Below are 21,840 nucleotides of genomic sequence, written 5' to 3'. Positions count from 1 at the left end.
CACAAGTGTTATTCATAATCTATGTTTCGCAAGTGTTCAGCTCCTTTATTGAAAAAGTTTTGTGAATAAATAATTTATATGATGTTTTCACTACACTACTTTTAGATTTTTGAAATGTAAAATAAATGTTATATATCATGAGAAAGCCAGCCACACGATCCTCCTTTTTTGTGTAAAGAGCGACATCTGTTTTTGAAATATGCAACTACAGTTCATCCTGGAACATTAAATGTTCTTATACATTTTAGGATTCTAAGATATAAGGATATTTATAATTATTTTTTTAAAAGAAAAAAATAGCTAAATACAATACATCGAAGACAAATTAATTTTTTATTTAAATTTTTTTTAGCTGAAGAATTTGTTTGGTACTCAAATACAATTAATAAATAATAATCTTGTTTTAGATTGAAATTTTTTCCAGAAAATGTAAGATATTATGTTAAATATAAGGACTAAATTTTATATATTTTTAAATGATTAACATAAGTATTTTATGTTAAAGATTTAGAAATAGTATTTTTTAAAACAGAATTGTATGACAACAAAAACACTTTAATTTTCCTTCTTTTTAAGACATTGTTTAAATTTCCTGAAATTTTAATTATAAATTAAAATTTGCAATCTATAAATTTATTTAACGGCGATAATTTAAAGGTGGTAATCCTATAAATACATTTACAGGTCAACCTATAAATGTATTTACAGGTTGAATACATTAAATGTAATTATTAATCTTTTTTTTAATACTATGACAAGATTTTGGACGATAACGGTAATATTTTGTAACAAATGTTAATAAGAAATTTAATATTGAGCAGGACATTTTCAACAAGATAGTTAAAATGAAAAAACTTCGCACTTGATTGATAGGATAGAAAAAAATTGTAAAAAAAAGTCTTTCGATCATGTTAACATTTTGTCGAAAAAAAAGTATTGGAATTATTTGAAAAGCTTTGTTAGCTTATTCAGAGAGAGTTTATCTACATTCAAAAGCACATTTATGAAAAGTAAGAAAATGTTGCTCTTCCTATCATGCGACAATAAATATATAAATATCTTAGATATGAAAATCTAAACTAACTAGCAGTTGTCTGAAGTTATTGATTTTAAAATTCGTACTATTCTCTCATATTTAGTTAACACACACTGTGTAATAAAATAAAGTTAATTATCACATAAAATCTTCTGAGTAAATTTTTCATAGTTATGAAATTTCTTACATTCTTATATTTCAAATAAATTCAAAATTCGTATGTTTTAAATAAAATAAATTCATTATTATAAATCGTATATTTCGAAAAGGACAAAATTTTGGAGCTAAAAGTGTGCAGGTGGTTATTGTTTTCATCTATAAAATTTCTGATTTAACATTGATTGTTTGAGCACTTAGTTTGTCCGTTGCCCTCGTTTTGGTGAATGGGATATCAATCAAATCTTTTCTTTTTAATTTTGAAAGTCACAAGATTGATTAAAATTGGCCTGATTTCCCAATCTTTTAAAATTTATTTTGTGTATGACTATGAGTAAACAGTATGTGGTGTAGTAATTACCGAGCTACTTAACAAAATACATCTTAAACTGTTGAAAAACAATAGCTATATTTAACTTGTAGTAATGGATCAACACAGATTTTGACCGTAAATTGGAAAATTACAAAATGCAGCAGTTAAGAAAGCATACTAATGTCAACGACGGTAATATGTTTAACATACGTTATAAAAAAGTTTTATAATTTGATATCAAACATAAAATATTAGTTTATGATATACTAAACTAAATAAATATAATTGTGGATTATTTAAATACTATAGTACGAGTATACTGTGTGCATAATGATGTAATAAAATACTTTTATTTGTTCAGTTAGAAATTTATAATTCTACGATTCCACAGAAATTTTCCGAGCAAGAATTGTGCACATAGTTGTATGGTACAATCATGCAATTAAAAATGGACTTCGTAATTGATTTTTTCTCAAAGACTATACACCCTAAATATCTATCATTCTCCTGAAATTTTACCAAAAAAATTAGTTATATCTGGATTGATGAAAATGCAATAATCAGGTTTCAGAAAGCTAAACTGAATCTTTTCTGATACAGTCAATGGATGTAAGATGATACGTTAAACTATTAAACAAAACATTTTATTAAACGGCTGAATTTGAATGTATGTTTGATATACTTCAAAAAAAAAAAACTTTGGCTAAAAAAAGGAAAAAAAAAACTTAAGCAACTTAAATTAAAAAAACTAAACTTAAAAAAAAATGGACTTCGTTATTGATTTGTTTTCAATGACTATACACCTTAAATATCTATCATTCGCCTGAAATTTTACCAAAAACATTAGTTATATCTGGATTGATAAAAATGCAACAACCAGGTTTCGGAAACCTATACCGAATCTTTTCAGATACAGTCAATGGATGTAAGATGATACGTTAAACTATTAAATAAAACATTTTATTAAATGGCTGAATTTAAATGTATGTTTGATATACCCCAAAAAAAAACAAATTTAGGCTTAAAAAAAAACTTAAACAACTTAATTTAAAAAACTCAACTTAAAAAAAAAACAAAAAAAAAAAAACGTTAACCATAAATATGCTGAATAATTAGTACTACTAAGTTAGAGAAACATATACAAAATCGTATTTTCTATGAACATAAAAAATACTTTTTCAACAGATGTGTGTTTATTGATCATCAAAATAAGGGGAAGGGGTAACAGCAATCCAGAAAATATGGTTTTTAATAATTTTGGCTGGAGAGTTGTCGAAAGTTTAGGGTTAATTTCACGTTCTGCGTATATATCCATATCTCAAAAAGTGCTAGAGCGAATCGATAAAGCGATTATAATATTCGTTTATCCAACAATAATTCTTCATAAAAAATAATTTTTAATAATTATCTACTCCTGATTATATGGTTCAATGAGGGTAGGAAAAATATTGAATAGCTAAGGTGTACAAACATTTACATCATTTTAAAGTATGAAATTTTAAATATTGAAATACAAATTTAAGCGAAATAGATTTAATTGTTTCAAAATTATAATTTTTTTTCTCTTTAAAGAAAAGTATATTTTTTTAAATTACATTTCTCATGAACTACACGATCGATTTTTTTCAGCTTTTGTATTTTACCCTTTAAATTTTGTTACGAAGTTTTGTTTTGTTTTGTTTTGTTAAGTTACAAAGTTTTAAATTTTGTTAATCTTACAATTCAAATCTTTAGTGGCCCTAATTAAAAATGTTAAGGCAATAAACTAATAAAAAATAACGTTAATACCTTTGGATAAATTAACTTTATAACTATGTGCAAACTTTTTCGATTTGCTTAAAAAATTCCCTACATATTGTAAAATACGTAAAAAGCGAAATTAATTTGTGGAGCTCGAATTTTTGATAGCTTTCTTATTTAAACACTTGGAACCATTTTATTAAGAATGCGCTTACACCTGATGTTTTAATAGTCAAAATTCGAAGTCGAAATCAGTAAAAGAAAATATGTTTAAGAAAAAGAAAATATGTTTAAGAAGCAGCTAAAGCGTCAGAGGCTTTATAACTTTATGTATTTTTTTTTAATTTGCCAACTGTTTAATAATCTTGATATCTGATATTAATTTATAGAGAAGCTAGATGGGTCTTTTTATTTTTAAAAACTCATAGTTGTAAAATATTATGAAATCAAATCCTATTACCCCATTTTATTTGATAAAGTAAAATACAGTACTTTACGTTACCGAAATACAGTAAATTAACCTTAAGGTCTGATTAACTTAAACTTTAAGATAGAAACGTCTATTTTTTAATTTGCCTGCTGCTTAATAACTTGGATTGCTGGAATTATTTGACAGAGAAACTAGATTTTTTTATGTCATTAGTGTCAAATGTTATAAAATCAGTTCCTTACAAGTTTAATTTACTATGCCTATGTATAAATAATAAAAACAAAACACAGCATCCACAGTTTCCTTGAGAGTGACCTACGAACAATGGATAACCGAAGTCCCAGAGTTAAATTCATCATAATATTTGATTTTGTATTCATCTACATTCATGTAGCCTTTTAGCAAAAGGCAATTTCTTCCGGTATAAAACACCCCTAAACTTTAAAAAAATGGTTTGTTATTACCAGAAAGAGTAATGCGATATTTGTTCCTAGCAATATGACGCATTGTTTACTTTGTCATTTATTTCATGGCTACCATTACGTAAAGAAATGTCCCTTTTTTTATTGTAGGATGAGAATTCTTTTTATGAAACTCTGAATTACTTTGGTGGGAGAATATCTAAGCTTTTCTGTGGCATTATTTTAGAGCATATTTTGTTTTCATATCCACAACCTTTCAGTTCCATTGCCCCCAAAAAAGTAGATAACATTTTGTGTTTACAATACGATATCAAAATAAAATTGTTGATCTAGACCAGTGTTTCCCAAACTTATTACTTTTGTGTACCCTTTCTAAATTTTTTGTTACGCTCTGTACCACTAATACGAAAATTAATGTATTTTTTACTATGAAAAAATTGCACAAAAGTTAAAACTCACAACTGGCTGTTGACACCATTAATTATGAACTGTTAACTCTGCAAAAAATAGCCAGTAGAAAAATACGTAATCGTAAATTGTCATGGCTAGCTTTGTTTTTAAATAAAAGTTTTTGAAATTTTCGTATGTTGCGAGATATTTCGCATAAGAAAGCATACCCCAACTAAACTGTTCCCGTGCCACTGGTACCACACTTTGGGAAACACTGATCTAGACAGAAGCAAAATAGATTAACTTCCGGACTGAGCACCTGTCAAAAAATACACGAAATAAAAAAGATGACCTCAAATAAAGACTTCGAATCAAATAATCAAGAAACCTCTAATTTTATCAATATAAGATTCGGAATCATCTATTTCTTTATCAATTTCTTTTTCATCTCGAACTTCCGAAAACAATTCAGCTCTTACATTTTCTTCACATACAAGTAATTGCTTACCTTTTTCTGATATGATTCATAATTTCAACAATTTCTCTTCATCGTTCATATTAGTCTCAATTTTTGCAAAATCATTGCATGACTGAGTAAACAATCTACGATGCTGTGTTCTCACTTGCTTCATTACTTCCATTTTCACTCAGATTCAGTAATAGTCGCTTTCTAAAATTTCAACAGAAATTCAAAGTCCTGTCGCGGACGCCATATGTCAAAAAATACAAAATACTTACTGACCTCAAATAAAACTCAAAGGACTTCGAATCAAATAATTAAAACTCTACTATTACGTTTAATATAAAAGGAAGATTTATTAACTATGCAATAAAATTATAGCATCGCAGTTCCAAAAATTCAAAAGACAAATCTTAAACTCTCTCAAAAACTATTATTTACATTCTAAACTTACCATGGCAACCACCAAAACTCTTCTCGTTGCCATCTTTAAATAGGAACAAAAATAGGCTGCGCATAAGCACATAATATTTCACAGCTCCTGTTTCGTAATGCTTGTAATCATATTAAAATTTTTAGCATATCTTAACACCAAAAAGTTGGTAACTATTAAACACCAAAGTGATGTAGAACCACTGACACTGTACATTCGCGCACCTCGCTTACATTGTAAAAAACTCGGTAAATCTCTAACAAATATTTGGTGAGAAGTTTCTTATTGTATAAAAGTTTGTATCAGATACGTTGCACCAAAAATTGGTAGTAGGATCAAGCAATGCCTCCATGGTGCTACTGATTGCATCAAAATTTGGTGAAAAACACGAAATTCTGACGGTAAACGTTAAGTGAATGATATTTGCTTCCTGCGCCATGTTTTTTTCTTTACAGCTCGGTTTCGTTGTATCTAGATTTTAACACAAGTTGTTTAGAGTATCAACTTATTTAGATAGGTAAATATTTTATTTACATTACTTCATTTCTTCAATGAAGTAATGTAAATATTTTATTTACATTACTTAAAGTTCATTTCTTTTATGTCGCCTTTGAAAATTTGGTTGTTGGTATAATACGTTTGGCGGTATGTCAGGAAATAACCTACTTACAGTAAATATTTTTCTTATCTTTTGGTGATAATTAAATACCAATTTATGGTGCAACCTTACCTTGCATTTGGGTGCTTTAAAATATATCTAATAATGGTGCAAATTTCCTCTTTTAGGTGCCACATGATGTTTGGACCTAGCGAAAACACCAAATCATAGCAAAATTGAACTCCATTTTATGTAGCTAGCAAATGAAAACCAATTTTCAGTACTACGTAGCTCAGAATTCGTAACAGTGTAGTGAAATATATAGAATTTCCTTTACATTATTTATTATTATGTGGCATTATTTTGGAGTGAATTTAGTTTTCATTTACACAACGTTTAGTTTCATTTTCATCATTTCTGATTCATTTTTAATCATATCATAATTATTCGTTTTTCCTCCTATTTCACCGTCAGTTTCGTAGACATGAGTTTGCTTTGAAATTGCAGGTAATTTCAATTTTACTTCAACACTTCATAAAGGGAATCCGAATTAGTAAAAAATAATTACATTGTTAAGTGATTCTACTCATCTATTTAAGATGAGATAATAAGAATCGAGAAAACATTTAACTCATCATTATTACCATGTCAATTTATTAACCTATATTGAATTATTATTATTTAATTGAGTGTCATGCCATCTAAGAGAAATTATTTATTCTATAACTTGTCAATTTAAGCATTGTATAATATCCACAAATAAAACATGGAACGTTTTTTCAATGCAGCTTATAAAATAAAGAATTAAGTTTGATTTGTGCGTAATTGATGCATAATTGCAAATTCGAGTACACACCAGTTATTGTTTGACAGAAAAATATTCAATCAGGTAATATAATTTATAATAATATCGTACGTTAGGCCGGGATAGCCTGGTCAGTGGGGTGCCGGGCCCATGTCCAAGAGTTCGTGGGTTCGGTCCCCACCGGTCGAAGACTCCCCGTGTAGTAAATGGTGACTGATGCACGTTAAATCCGTTGAGTCTCAAAATCCTCCATGTTCCCATAACAAATCAATACCTCTGGGGGTACCGATCCAGGAGTTTCCTTGTCTTCTGGATTGGTTCAAAATTACAAGGCTACGGCGTTGAACATTAGTAGTCGTAAACCCAAAAAACTGGGTCGACTGTTCAACGGCGGTGATAAAATAAAATAAAATATCTTACGTTATAAATAATTTTTGAACTAATATTTATTTTTAAAATGTCAGAAGTTACATATGACGGTTCATTTTTGAAAACTTGTTTTTTCGACAACTCTAAAGAAAATAAAAGTATACTCTGAGAGAATCAGAGTGAACTGCATGAAATTGTTCAAACTTTTTTAATCTGTAATAAAAATCATGTTTAAAAAAAGAAAAAAGTTATTTAACAATAAGATTTGAAAGGTGCTTGAAAAGTATTGATTTCTGTAATGTTTACAGACAGTGTAATTCTTAGATATAAAGCATGTCAGTTTATGTAAGTTACTTATGACCAACAATGAGTCATAAATTTATAACACAAATCAATAGTGATTCACTACATATTTATAAGTTATAGATAAAGTTTTATTCTGGCTTTAAATTTTTGTTTGTGTTGCATTGAAGCGTGCCTTTAAATATGAGGCAGAGGTTTGATTTTAGAAAAACAATTTTTATGGTGTATCATTGTGTCTTGATTTGAATTGATTTACATGGTCAAATTCATGTTTTATTTGTAAACAGTTACAGTTAAAAATTAAAATAATTGTTTAAGCACACAATTGAAATGGCACAGTTAAAATAATTATTTAAAAGGCATTTATCACATAATATTCATAACAAATAAGTTACTAAAAAAAATTTTAATAAACATTTTATAAAAATATTGCTTATTTTTTAAAATTTTAACTAATATTTTTGATTTTTTAAAGATTTTAATTAATGTTTAAAGTTTTAATTTATGACGCATAATTTTGAAGACTTTGAAAAGTGTTTTTAGCTTATTGGGGATGTAGATTAAGGTCAATAAGCTTATAAAGCCTCTTCAAATCCTGCTTGGAATTACAAGAAACATCGAAAAAGTTTTATTTTCAACCAAACTAAATATTTTGACGTATGTGTTTACATAAAACTTTAGTAAGAAAGATAAATATATCAAGTGATTTCAAAAATATTAATGTAATAAAGCATAGTTGTACATGCTAAAAAATGCTATCAATTTAATTTATACGAAAAAGTGATGTGTTAAAAAATGTGAGAGTAAAATTTGCATTGTAGAAAAAACACCATAGAGTTGATATCACTGATAATATCAGAATATAAAACAGGCCATATTCAGCAAAATTAAAAGTATATATTATAAATATTCTGAGATTATTTATGCAAATGGAATTCCTTTGAAAAAATAAAGTGATCTAACGCAATGCGATTATAATCATAAATATTTGACCTTATTTTAAAAAAAATACAAGTATGTTAGTTTTAACGAAATTGAATGATTAGAAGAATAAACTTAGAAAATTAGAAATAGAAGAATATTATAAAATTAGAAGAATATTTTAAATGATTTGGTTTTGTGTCGTAAATTATTTGCAAACAAAATTAGTGTACGAAAAAAATTGTTCAAGAACGTATTAAAAACTGAATTAAAACAAAACAAAAAAGAGCGTAAATAAAATGCAATTATAAAATATGAATAAAATATTAAGTGAAATTAAAAGTACATATAAATTTGATGCGTGATATGCTTTGTAAAAAAAGGTTGTTAAATAAAAAGGAAACACAAATGTATTAAATACTCTGTGTAACATAATAAAAGGATTCAAAAGTTACTTTTAACATAGAAAAATATCTGAAGCATTTGAAACTGATAAAAATTATGCAAACTGATTTTTATGATTAATAAATTTAATGAGGCAACATAAATAAAATTTAAATGCAATTTCATTTAGTCAAGTCAAAAGAATATAATATAAATTTGATTCATGATTTGCTACGTTAAAAATAATTGCGTTGTTAGAATAAGACACAAGTTTAACATTCTTTGGAACATGATTCTATTTTAACACGGAAATAAATATTTATGGTTTTAAAGCTATTTCAAAGATATGTATTATAATTTTATGATTACTATATCAAATGCTGCAACAACAATAAAATTTGACCAAAGTTATATTCAAGTTCAAAGTGAATAATATAAATTTGATGCTAGATATTTCATATAAAATATTATTGCTATGCAAGACTGCGACATGCATTTAACAATCTCTAGAACATGATTCAAGTTACTTTGTACACGGAAATAAATATTTTTGTAAAATATTTTGTAAAAGCTAAGTTTTTGGTTTAATAATCAGTTTATTAAATGCAGCAATGAAAATAAAATTTGGACAAAATATTTGGCCAAGTTCCAAGTATATAAATTTGATGCATGATATCTTATGTTAAAAAAATATTTGCGATGAAAGACTATTACACACATTTAACATTCTCTTGAACCTTATTAAAATTACTACTTTTAACCCGTGACATTTGAAAATGTAGTAAAAGGTTGGTGTGTACAATTTTATGATTTATATATTAAATGCAGCTCGCGGCTGAGAAATAATTAAACAAGTTATTTAGGCAAATTCCAACTGATGTAACCTGAAAATATATCCTAAATTAATTAAACAGTTTAAAGCGACTTAATGAGGGCAGAACTTCAACAATACATCCAAAAAATTCTAAATTTATATTGAAATTCTTATAAAATTTATTTTATAATGCCCTATTTTCGAAACAAATGTTTCAGTTTAATATATTGCGAACAATTGCTACAGTTAAAATAAATTTACATTATTTCAAATCGATGTAGAAAAAGAACATCTTAATTTAAAGTGGTATGTGTCATGGCCACAGAAAAATACGAAAAACACCGCTCTCATTTCTTAAAAATGGTTAATTCTAAAATTATGCTTTAATAGCGGTAAAACAATTTTGTTCAGTAACGTGGTACTCACTTTCAAATTGATGAAAACCTTGTAATACATTAAAGTTTGTCCTCAGTGTTATAAAACTAAATGTGTACTGTTATTAAACAACGTTGATTTTTATTTTTATTTTCTATTAACCTTGACTTCATTTTTTTCAATTTTGCTTTTTTGACTTCCCGCTCTAAGTTGGCCTTATCCTCCATTTTAGATTTTTCCGCATTGTTTCCGTGGATCTAAAAGGCAACTCTTAAAAATCAACGGGTAATCAACGGACTTTATTCAATTTGCTTTTATTTTGCTTAGTGAATTCATTATTTCTTATTCTGGGAATATCTTCATGGATCTTATGTATGGATATACTTAAAGTGAAAGTTCGAAGCTGTTGATACAATGAGATCGAAAATATGGTGGGTGACTGAAACGTTGTTGAAATATCATTATTTCGTTTATATCAGGGAAAGTTGAGAATCAATATCAGTTGATTTTGACTGTTGAGACAAATTTCATTTTATTTTTTATTTTTTACTTAAACTGGTAAATGTTGACACGCTATATTAAGAAGTTCTTTTTACCATAAATATTATTTCTTACAAACATTATTACTTACTCACATTAGAAAATGAGGAAATTTTAGCATGCAAGAAATGATGATAACAAAACATTTTAGGTAACAGCCACAATCGCTGCATGCTTAATCTTAGCACTTTCCGATTTCACAACTACAAAACATTATTAAAAAAATAATTTTAGGGTGCATAAAAGCGACTATGCCGCATTCATTCGACAATGTCGACATTGATTATATTTTTAACTTTCGCGGTAACAAATATATCATTAGACTGCGATAATTTTTACCTAAAAGTAGGAGAAAGTTATTTTATTTTTCCCAGAACCAAATCAAAGTACTAATGATGAAAAATATTAAGTATAGAATGGAAATTCAGATGTTAAATAATAAAAAGAGTCGTATCTAAAGGAAATTTTATGCTTTAAGAAATCAATATAATGCTGTAGCTACTGCTTAGTAAACAGTACTGAATAATACAAGTCATTTTAATTTGTAAAATTTTAGCTTTGCAACCTGAATAACAAAATAAAAAATTAAGACAGAGTGGAAAAAGTATTAATAAATATATAATACTAAGATCATAATTATAATTTATTTTCTCATGATTTTATTATATAAGTCATAATAATTTTTTAAGACTGATAAATAATATTTAAAAAAAAATTATTTCTAAAATTCAAATGATTTTTATGACTGTATCACTTGTCAAAGTAAAATGGCACTAATATATAGAAGTAAAATTAAATTTACCAAAGATTCAGTTTGTATCGATTCATTTTTGCTGCAATTATAGCTAAGTTTTGCATTCATTTTATTAAAATAACCTCACCTGAGATGGTGCATTGTCCCAATGTATAAAGCATATTCATGTTCTTTTAAAACAATCTTCCTTTTAATGACAGTAAAAAATTTCAAATTAATACATTATTCATTCAGTAAAAACCCCCTTTTGTGACAAATGCTAATCTGAAAAGCGAATGGTTTTTCTTTTAATAGTCTGAATTCCATAAAAGCTGCGAAAAAAGGGCCTAAGTAGCGTCGGCTTATGGTATGTATGTAGGTCCATGCATTTTTTCAGAGTTGAAAATATACCAATATAAGAGTATCTAACAGAAAATCATATTGAATTATAAGCCTAATTACTATTTAAAAAACGTTGAGGACGCTATGACATCAGAAAAATATGTCTGATTATGTATTTAGATAGTCAAATGGAAATTTAAGTCAAGACAAAAAGTATAAGATTTTCATAGTTGTATCTCCTTCAACTAAATAAAAGTAAGTTTAATTAAAAATGAAATAAGTACGGTTTCAAAATAAATTTTAGAATTAATTTTATTAATATTAATTTTATTAATATTAATTTTATTAATATTAATTTTATTAATATTAATTTTATTAATATTAATTTTATTAATATTAATTTTATTAATATTAATTTTATTAATATTAATTTTATTAATATTAATTTTATTAATATTAATTTTATTAATATTAATTTTATTAATATTAATTTTATTAATATTAATTTTATTAATATTAATTTTATTAATATTAATTTTATTAATATTAATTTTATTAATATTAATTTTATCAATATNAGCAATGAAAACTTTAAACCCACTTATCTCAAAACATGATTTTTTGAGTTGTGCCGCTATTGCAGCCCATGAGCGATATAGAACTAAAATTGAATTTTCCAACATTCAATTTGTATCGATTCATTTTTGCTGCTATTAGATTGGTTTTGCATTCATTTTATTAAAATAACCCCACCTGAGATAGTGCATTGGCCTGATGTGTAAAGCAAATTGTCATTTCAGAGAGAAAAAAAAAAGGACTTGGTTCAAGTAAATCATAATTAGGGTTACTTTGACATATTCTTTTAAAACAATCTTCCTTTTAATGACCGTAAAAATTTCAAATTAATACATTATTCCTTCACTAAAAACCCCCGTTTGGGACAAATGCTAATCTGAACAGCGAATGGTTTTTCTTTCAACAGTCTGAATTCTATAAAAACTGGGGAAAAAGGGCCTAAGTAGCGTCGGTTTATGGTATGCATTTGTATAGTATGTATGTCGGTTTATGATACGTCCATGTATATTTTTTGAGATGAACATATACCAATATAAGAGCATCTAGCAGAAAATCACATTGAATTATAAACCTAATTAAAATTTAAAAAATTTTGAGGTAGCTATAACATGAGAAAAATATGTCTGATTATGTATTTAGATAGTCAAATAAAAATTTAAATTAAGACAAAAGTGTAAGACTTGCATAGTTGCATCTCCTTCAAATAAATAAATATAAGTTTTATTAAAAATGAAATAAGTACGATTTCAAAATAAATTTTAGAATTTATTTTATTAATATTAATTATTTTTCAAAATTTCTTCTATTATTATTTTTTACAAATGAAATGTGTTTTTTAACTAACTCATTCATCACAATTTATAAATGAAATATTAAAGATATCACAATAGTACTATGTACGAGTGTTTTAATGAAATGATTCATACAATGCATTCTAAATAATATATATTGTATATTTTAAAATTGTACATACGCTAAATAAGATTAAAAAATAAATATATAAATGTGAATTTTGTTTAATTTAATATATATTTTTTGTTAAAAAAGTAAATTTATTTTTAATTATTTACGAAAAAAAGGTAAATAATTATTAACACTAAAGCAATAAAAATGTAAAAATAATTATACTAAATAAGTATTGAGACCATTCTACAACAAATATAATACTTTAATAATTTACATCGAATTTAAGGATCCGAATTGGCTTACTCTAATGTGTAAAGGAAATTAAAAAAAATATTCTGTAACATTTAAAGATGGCATTATATTTATTTTGTTTAAAAAAAAAGAGCAATATATATATTTTATGCTGTTTGATTTGTAATCCTATAAAATAAAATTCTATCTATCTTCTATTGCGAATTTAACACAATATATTTTTAGAATAAAAAAATTCAAAGCTTTCTGACTTCGTTGCTATAAATAACCATATGATATTAATTATGGAACGAAATAGCATTTAATTAAAATATAAATAAATTATGAAAATGCTTACTTTGTACTCAAATTAAGAGAGAATGGTGTACACGTACTTCAAATCATTACATTTTTATTGAACTATTCGAAACGTTACTCATAAAACGACAATAAAGTTCTTCAGTTCGGCATAAAAATTGACAATATCCATTTGATAGATTATATGAAACAAATGCCACGTGTAAATCTAATAAAGCAGCTTTTAAAATAAGAAAATGTTTAAGAAACTGTCTAACCTCGTCTTGTGGTCATATTAACAATCAACAATGCAAAGGTCATTCTTATAAAGAGCAGACGATGATTAAATCGATTTTAGCGTAATTAATCGAGCTCATTTAGAGGTTAACAACAACAGTCGGCTTACATTTTTAGTTACTGATATTATTTCCTTTTACTTTCAAATGTGCCCTTGATAGCTCAGAAAATATTCATGACAGTTGAAAAAAGGGGTACGAATTTACTAGACCTCTGTTCTATATATTGAAGGACAACTTTGTCGACACTTTGATTACATGGGTTAATATACATTCAGAGTCATGCATTGGTCTGTAATATTTCAGAATTTACATATTATTTGCTTGCATAAAAATGTATTTATGCTTACAAGCAAACAAGCTATTAACGCAACACAGGATAATGCAATCTCAATAATATTTTCTAATGACTAAATCGGCTTTTTAAGATGCTTATCACCTGCCGAAGATCACGATTATTCAAGCTGGAAAAAATATTTATTTCTAAAGGTATGAAAAACAAATCTAAATTAATATTTATCAGTGAAACCATAGACTTAGCGAAAGATAACGTTAATTCACTATTTAGGAAACTTTCTTTGACCATTTTATTTTTAAATTTAGCTATCAAATATTTGATGCAACAGCAACTGTTATGACCATGTTAAGTCACGTGAAATATTTAAGTTGTCTCTTAATAAATATTTAACCAATTTATTTATAATTTCTTTTTAATGGTGATTTTATTTTATTTTTCTTGTAGATACAGAGTAAGTCAAAGTAGCTGGACCAATTTCATGCGCAAAATGTCATAAATGCATTCATTAAAAATGTATATACATGCAAATGCAGGATCTAATATATACATAAGGAAGTTTTGAATGTACTCCTCACAAACGTTCAATAAGCGCTTCTTTTGTTATACTGGGTAAATGAAGTCTAAATTGCAATTAGAGCCAAACTTTGTGCAGCAAGTTTGTATCGATGGTGACGATAACATGTGCGTTAAGGGCTTTTACATCAGTAATGGTCATTGGACCAGGAGGCTTATACTGGCTAACTTTTATGAGCCCCAACATATAAAAATTGCAGGGATTGAGATCTGGAGATAAAGGTGGCAAAGGCAAGAATGCATTGTCAAGGGTGGATATGCGACCAATAAACTGTCGTGGGTTGGTGTCGACTGTCATTGGGGTGGCACTGCACTTCTGAACTTTTGTTTTCGCAGAAACGTCGATGATGATTTGACTTCTAGCTCCATCTGTTGGTGACTATATAAAGCTTGCTTATATTACTTCCACATGAATGTACATTTTTAATAAATCTATCTTTCACATGATGAATAACACCTAAGAAATTGAAACATTCATTTTGATTATCAAGAATGCCTGCAGAAGATGTTAATAACGTTTATCATGTTTATGCGCATCAATAGAACAATAGATCCTTGATCCATGTTTAAAACATGTTCATTTATTTAAGTTGTAGCTTGCATTTCTTTTAATTTTAAACAATTTTGGCTTAAATTTAAAAAATAAAACAGCATTTTACATCACTTATTTTGCTATTCATGATGTTCAAATGTGAATTCAAAGCAGAAATTTCCATTTAAAATAACTTAATCACAGCACAAAATCGGCAATAATTTGTCATAAAAACAAAAACTCATAGTAACTGAAAGATGCCAGAAGAAATAAAATATAAGCCATATCGATAGCTGAAACAAAAATAAAATAATTACATACAACTCGTCAAAGTTACGCTATTAATGTCGAGTACAATTGTAAAAAAAAATTTCATAATTCAAGGAGAATTTTGAATTTCTTTAAAAAGGCTTTGGAAACTTATAAAATAAAATCATCGATGAATAACAAAACTGAGTCATACGAAATACATAAGGTGGGAACTATTATCATATTTATTAACGAACGTGGTAAAATGGTAAAGTTAAATTTTAGGAGGATTTTTTTTCACTCGTCATATTGGATATAATTCAGTTAGCTCACTCGAAGAATACCAATTAAAATAAAAACACTTGACATTTTCATGATATGACTTCAACATACCAATGGAAGTTGGCATAAAAACTTTACGATAAGCAGCTTTTACTGGTGGTTTTTTTCACTTGAGATAGAATTCAAATTATAAAACTCAAATTGTAATATTTATACTTGAAATTCTTGAGATTGTAATTTTATTATTCTGTCCTACATTATTGTTAAATTAAAAGTAACAAGTAGTTGGTGGAGAACTTTATTTTCTATCTCTGCTTCAGGGACAAATCAAAATAAAAACTTGTTTTTTTGCATAAGACCTTTATAAATGTCTATTTTACTCTATATGTGACAAAAAAAGATTGTTTTCCCATTGTAGGCTCGAGATGGTTTTGACAGATGCGTCTATTTCAAAGTCACAGAAGACCGTGGGTGTTAAGTTCATAATAATAATATTGATTCTAGATTTATTTTTAAATGACTAATAATTGCTATGAACTTCTGCTTTAAAGCAGCAATCCTTGAGCAGTATTTCGTTAATTTTGGGAATCATTTTGTCAAGATTTGTGACGAAAAGCAAACTCTATAATGTATATGACGAAAATATTTCCTCCATTCGAAACCTCATCATATTGAATGTGGGAAATTGTTAATCAAAATGACGAGACTAGAATAAAGACTAGACAATCAAAGATAAAGTGACGAAGCTGATCGGTCTCTACGGTGGTCAAGAAGTTGGCCGCGTACTAGGAAGATCCGTAGTTCGAATCCCGCTTGGTATGGGTGTAATTTATCTCTTTGTTCTATCTGCCCTTGTTTGTGCTGTGCTCACGATTAAAGTGATGATTAGAAAAGTTAGATACATTAGTAACATTATTATTATTTTTTTTAGAAAAAAATAGAATGACGAAATATTTCTTCAATTTGGATGAACTTTGTTTCCCCGAAGACGTGACGATAGTTATTTTGTCATTTTGACGAAATTTTTGATTGGAGCATATACTAGGAAACAATTTCGTCAAAAATGAAGAAAGTTTCTGATATTTGAGTATCCATTTTTTACAGTGTGAATGAAAGTGTATCTAACGAAGCAAGATTTACGAATTAAGTGCATGGAATAAAACAGATTTAATAGATGATTCGATAGTTAAAGGAAATCATTGATGCCAATTCGGAACCCCCAGTGTTTAGTTCCCAAGTACGCTTGGAGCTAATTTTATCGATCCACTGAAGGGATGAAAGACAAAGTCAACCTTACCCGGCATCAAGATCGAACCAAGGACCTGTGGCACGAAAGCGCGAACTTAATCTAAATAAATAAATAATAGTAAAGAGCAAAAAGAAACTTAATCTAAAAATATCACTGTATGATATGTAGAAAATAGTTTATAAAAGTAAACAAAAATCTGCAAAACATATGAAAAGTAAGCATTCTTCACTTTATCTTTAACCTGAAAATAGGTTATTAATTCTATAAGGATATTATAAAATTTTGTTGTGTTACAAGCAAAAGAGGCTTAAAAATACATACTTACTTACATTCTGTGTTCGAAAATTTTAGATTTGTTTGTGTAGAGTATATTTCAAAAGGAAACTAAATATTTTCAAATTTAAACAATTCATAAGAGTTGTATTGTAACATATAACAGCTGGTGAAGACAAATATTTACGAAACTATTACACCGCGTCTACAACCAAGCAGAAATATTTTAGCTTTTATTAAAATTTGCGCAAATGAAAATGATATTATTTGCGCAAAAGAAGATGATATATGCAAAATAAAATACTTTTAATGAAATAAAATAATAACAATAATAAAAAAATATCAAATAGATTAGTATGTTAAAATTTGAAAAATTGCTTTTTTTTTTAAAGAATGCTTAATAAATTATGAAATTCACTTAAATACATAAAAGTTAATGACTTATGTACATAATGGTTAAGCGTATAGATATTGAAAAGCCTAAAAAGCTTTTCGAAAGAGTATTCATTATGAGCTTTTGAAGTTTAAAATACACTAAATGTTATTCAGATAGAAGTAATAAATAAAGATATTCAGTTATTAGTAACTCACGAATCAGCTCTTAAAAAAATATTAAAAAAACATGGCAAGGAATTTTATATTCCCTTAGTAAGATTACTTTTAAGAAATACAAAATAAAATAAAGGGTAATAAATGTACCTAATTTAAAAAATTTTCTGCATATCATGCTAATTAGGTAATTGGACTAAGTTAAAAAGAAGTATTATTTAAAATTTGAAATCATGAAAACTATTAAGCCGATTTCGTTCAAATTGAGTATTCGGTGATTTAAAAAAACATACTTTAAAACGATGTAGAAATTTATTTACTTTACAATTCGAATCAAAATTTTCGACAGCTATTAATTAAAATAATAGAAAATAATAAACAATTATTAAGTAATATTTCTTACACGAAACTGTCTTTCAATAAACAAATTTTATAAATCTGCGCAAAACATTTTCCATTCCCTTAAAAGTTCCCGAAATATGGTAAAATACGCATAAAGTGACTTTATTAATAAGGAATTCTAAATTTTGGCCAATCTCCTGCTCCTAAGCTATTAGAATAAATTTTTTTTTGCTCCCCATATTTTGAAAGCAATAAATTTAAATCCATGTAAAAAAAGGTATGCTTATTCATAGAAAGAACGTTCTTTTGTCTAATTCGTAACTTAAAACATAATTTGCACTAATTAATTGACATATTTATGTTCAGGCCCTTGAGCCCTTAAGGTTGAGCCCTAGTACGTAAAAATCCGATCATTAGAACAAAAGTTGCTCAGGATGTTTTCTATTTTGTTTTAAGAGCTATAAGTTGTATATCTCATAAGAAAATTAAGATTACATTAACATTGATGATTCGCTTCATCACATTGGATAAAACAGATTGTATTCAGGGGTACCTGAAAAAAGTACCCCAAGTACTATGCAAATTGAGATTAAGAATTAGCTTTGTTTATTTAGAAGCGCATTAATTATCACTGGGATAACGTATATTAATCTCCCAAGATCATAACAGCTACAGTTGGGGAAAAATTGCAATGATAATATAAATCAACTAAGGAACGTTCTTATTTGTTCAATCCAGGAAAAGTTTAGATGGAAAACAATGTCGAAGTTTTTCCAAACAGTGACAAGACTTTCTCATGTAAAATATTCTTCTACTATTGCTATGAGATATATTTATAATGCCGCTCATTAGATTTGCAAGTGTTATCAGATTTAATAACATTATTCTGAGGCCTAAGAGGAAGATGCAACACAATTGTACAGCGGATAGCATTCCCATGTCAGCTCGAAATTGTCGTAGTTTTTAGAAAAAATACTGTCTTTTCAATGCCAGTTTCTGATTATTATTAGTAAGAGCGCTAAATTGTTGAATGTTTGTAATATATCATTATTTTTAATTTTTACATGCAGTATATTTCAAATATAGTTATAATACATTTGATTTATTAAAAAAAAATCATTTCGCAAAATTCAAAACTGTTCACATGTCTAGTGATTTGGTGAAATTAAAAAGAAACCTTTTTCAATTTCTATTGTAAGATAGGTTAAGCTTGTGACTACAATAAATTATAAATAATTCAAGCTGCATGAAATTTAATTATCAACTGCTATCTTTTTTTTCTTCAAAAAATGATATTCCCCGATGACTTATAATAAGATAAACAAATCAAGTTAGTGGTACCTGGTATTTCAATGTCCTTAAATTTTTACTTATTAACATTAGTTGATTTAGGGTGTGGTATCATTTATCGATGATATTAAAAATGCTATAAAAGTCTTAATAGTTAAAACATAGGATCTTTCAAAATATTGTGATTTCGAAACAAGCCATGACGGTGACAGTGGTATGCAGATTACATGTTATGACGCAGTTTATAGTTGTAGCAAAATAGACGACAGTTTTTTTTTTAAATTTAAAATTAGATTTGTACATTGATTCAATGCTTTACAATTATGGATACAAATTTGTTGGATTTCAATGTCACTAAAATATTATTATCAACTGCAGAATTAAAAAAAAAGCAATCACTATTATGTAAATTTCCAAGCATTGCAATATTCTTTTATGCTTACGTTACAAACGCACCTACGTCATTACAAATCAATTTCCAATTATTTCCAAACTAGTTTCGTCAAATTCTTTGTAGGGAAAATTTCCCTTCGTAGTCATATCTTTAAAATATGCTAAATTTATTATTTATAAAAGTTTAAGTATCTATTAGTAAATAGTAATTGTAAATAGTATTACAAAACTAGTACAAATCAAGATTTAAGGCTTAAAAATATTGAAATGGTTTTAACACCTCAAAGCTATTAAACGAAAATTATATCTCACTATACCTCAATATTTTCAAGAATTTAAGTTCATGGGAATGACACACAAATACATGAAAAAGTAACAAGAAAGTATGAAAATGCATAATACAAAATGCATGCATTTCGCATAATACATTTATATATTAAGTAGAATACCTAAGGAAATATGTAGAATACCTAAGAAATGTATATACTGTCTGGCGTTTAAAGCTTCAATCTATTAATACCTGAACTAATACATAAATTTTGACAATATGAAAATTGTCTAGACAAATTTTCAAAGATTAATTATTGCTTACATTACCATACAATTTTATGCAGTCTATAAATCGACTAGGTAGTCTTTGGAATTATTTACATTTCGAGTAATAAAAGCAAGAATGCGATGAATTTACACAATAAAATCTTCAATGAATTATTATTACAAGAACTCCTTTTTACAGACACACTATAATACAGAAGTATAACTGTAAAGTTTAAGATGATTAACATTAAAATTCACCTTATGCTGACATATTTAACTAATAATTTATATTTTTTTCAATTAAATCTCACAATTTCCCTATACATTTATGAATAAAAGTTATATATTTAAAGCATTACAGTATATATTTTTTATAAATGAATTTATAATAAAACGTAAACTATTTAAATTGTGAAAATAGTGTATTTAGGGATAGAAAAAAAGTAAATTTTTAAGATGAATAAAACTTTGTAGTATTTCTGAAACAAGTGTCAACATTGTGATGGAATAGATTACATATCCTTTTGCTTCATAAAACAATATTTCTTTATATTTAAATTTTTTGCAAAAATGAAATAGAAACAAATTAATTTATTTGTTAATATATAAATAAATTAATTTTCCAGAATAGGGAAATTTCCTGTTCTAATTAAGGAAAAAAAGTTTGAGCGTAATTGCACTTATTCTTGATAAAATATTTTTATGACCTCTATTTACACATCAAATGATGAAACTCGAAGTGATAAAAACTTCAACTATTATCATTATCTTTATGCATGTGGATATAAGAACATTAATTGACAACTCATGTATGACAGATAATTTAGATTTTTTTCATACTAAAAGTAGCTTTTCATGAATCATTTTTAGAAGCAGTGTTTTTTTAAGGATGAATGAAATCAAATTGAATGTTAACACATTGAGCTTTTCGAAATCAACATAGGTAAACAAGTTTATTTGAGGTTGACGTTATGTATGTTATGTATACGTTATTCATGCAACGTTATGTAGGGGAGAGTGGGGTCAATTGTAAAATTTTTTACATAACTATTTTTAACTAACAAAAAATCCACTGAATTATTAGTATTAATTGACAGACCAGTAAAGTAGACTATCCTCTACTAGAAAAAAAAATAAATACCTTATTTTAAATGTTATTATATTAGTTATTAACAATTTTTGACAGTCGTGCACAATTGTAACACTTCATAAATTCAACTAAAACATAGTTAATTATACATATTATCATAGTTGTGATATATTTTTTTGTGGATCAAAATAGTAGTGATATTTTAGGAGTAAAAATAATAATGAGCAGAAACTTAATAGGATAAACTTTTAACTTTAAGGGGTTAAAAATTTTAATTTATGCTGTGAAAGGTGACAAATAAAATAATGCACAT

At 26.7% G+C, this 21,840-nt stretch overlaps 1 protein-coding gene and 2 long non-coding RNA genes across 4 annotated transcripts in view; 1 reads left to right on the top strand and 2 right to left on the bottom strand.

The window, feature by feature from the left end:
* Window positions 1–16,160, top strand: part of LOC139425005 (uncharacterized) — a 27,614-nt gene extending 11,454 nt beyond the window's left edge. The window contains exon 2 of the long non-coding RNA XR_011636158.1: window positions 14,613–16,160. This is a non-coding gene — a long non-coding RNA (uncharacterized lncRNA). The remainder of the gene's footprint in view (window positions 1–14,612) is intronic.
* LOC107454807 (ATP-dependent translocase ABCB1) overlaps window positions 1–21,840 on the bottom strand; it is a 117,829-nt gene that overhangs the window by 68,926 nt on the left and 27,063 nt on the right. The window lies entirely within an intron of this gene.
* Window positions 14,563–17,483, bottom strand: LOC122272023 (uncharacterized). Its single transcript, XR_006226736.2, has 2 exons — window positions 17,379–17,483; window positions 14,563–15,198 (listed from the first exon to the last, which is right to left on the bottom strand). It is a non-coding gene; the product is annotated as an uncharacterized lncRNA (long non-coding RNA).

The sequence above is a fragment of the Parasteatoda tepidariorum genome, chromosome 2, assembly GCF_043381705.1.
Source record: "Parasteatoda tepidariorum isolate YZ-2023 chromosome 2, CAS_Ptep_4.0, whole genome shotgun sequence".
Lineage (NCBI taxonomy): Eukaryota > Metazoa > Arthropoda > Arachnida > Araneae > Theridiidae > Parasteatoda > Parasteatoda tepidariorum.
Note: the sequence above shows the minus strand (reverse complement) of the source record. Positions and strands in the feature narration are given on the sequence as shown.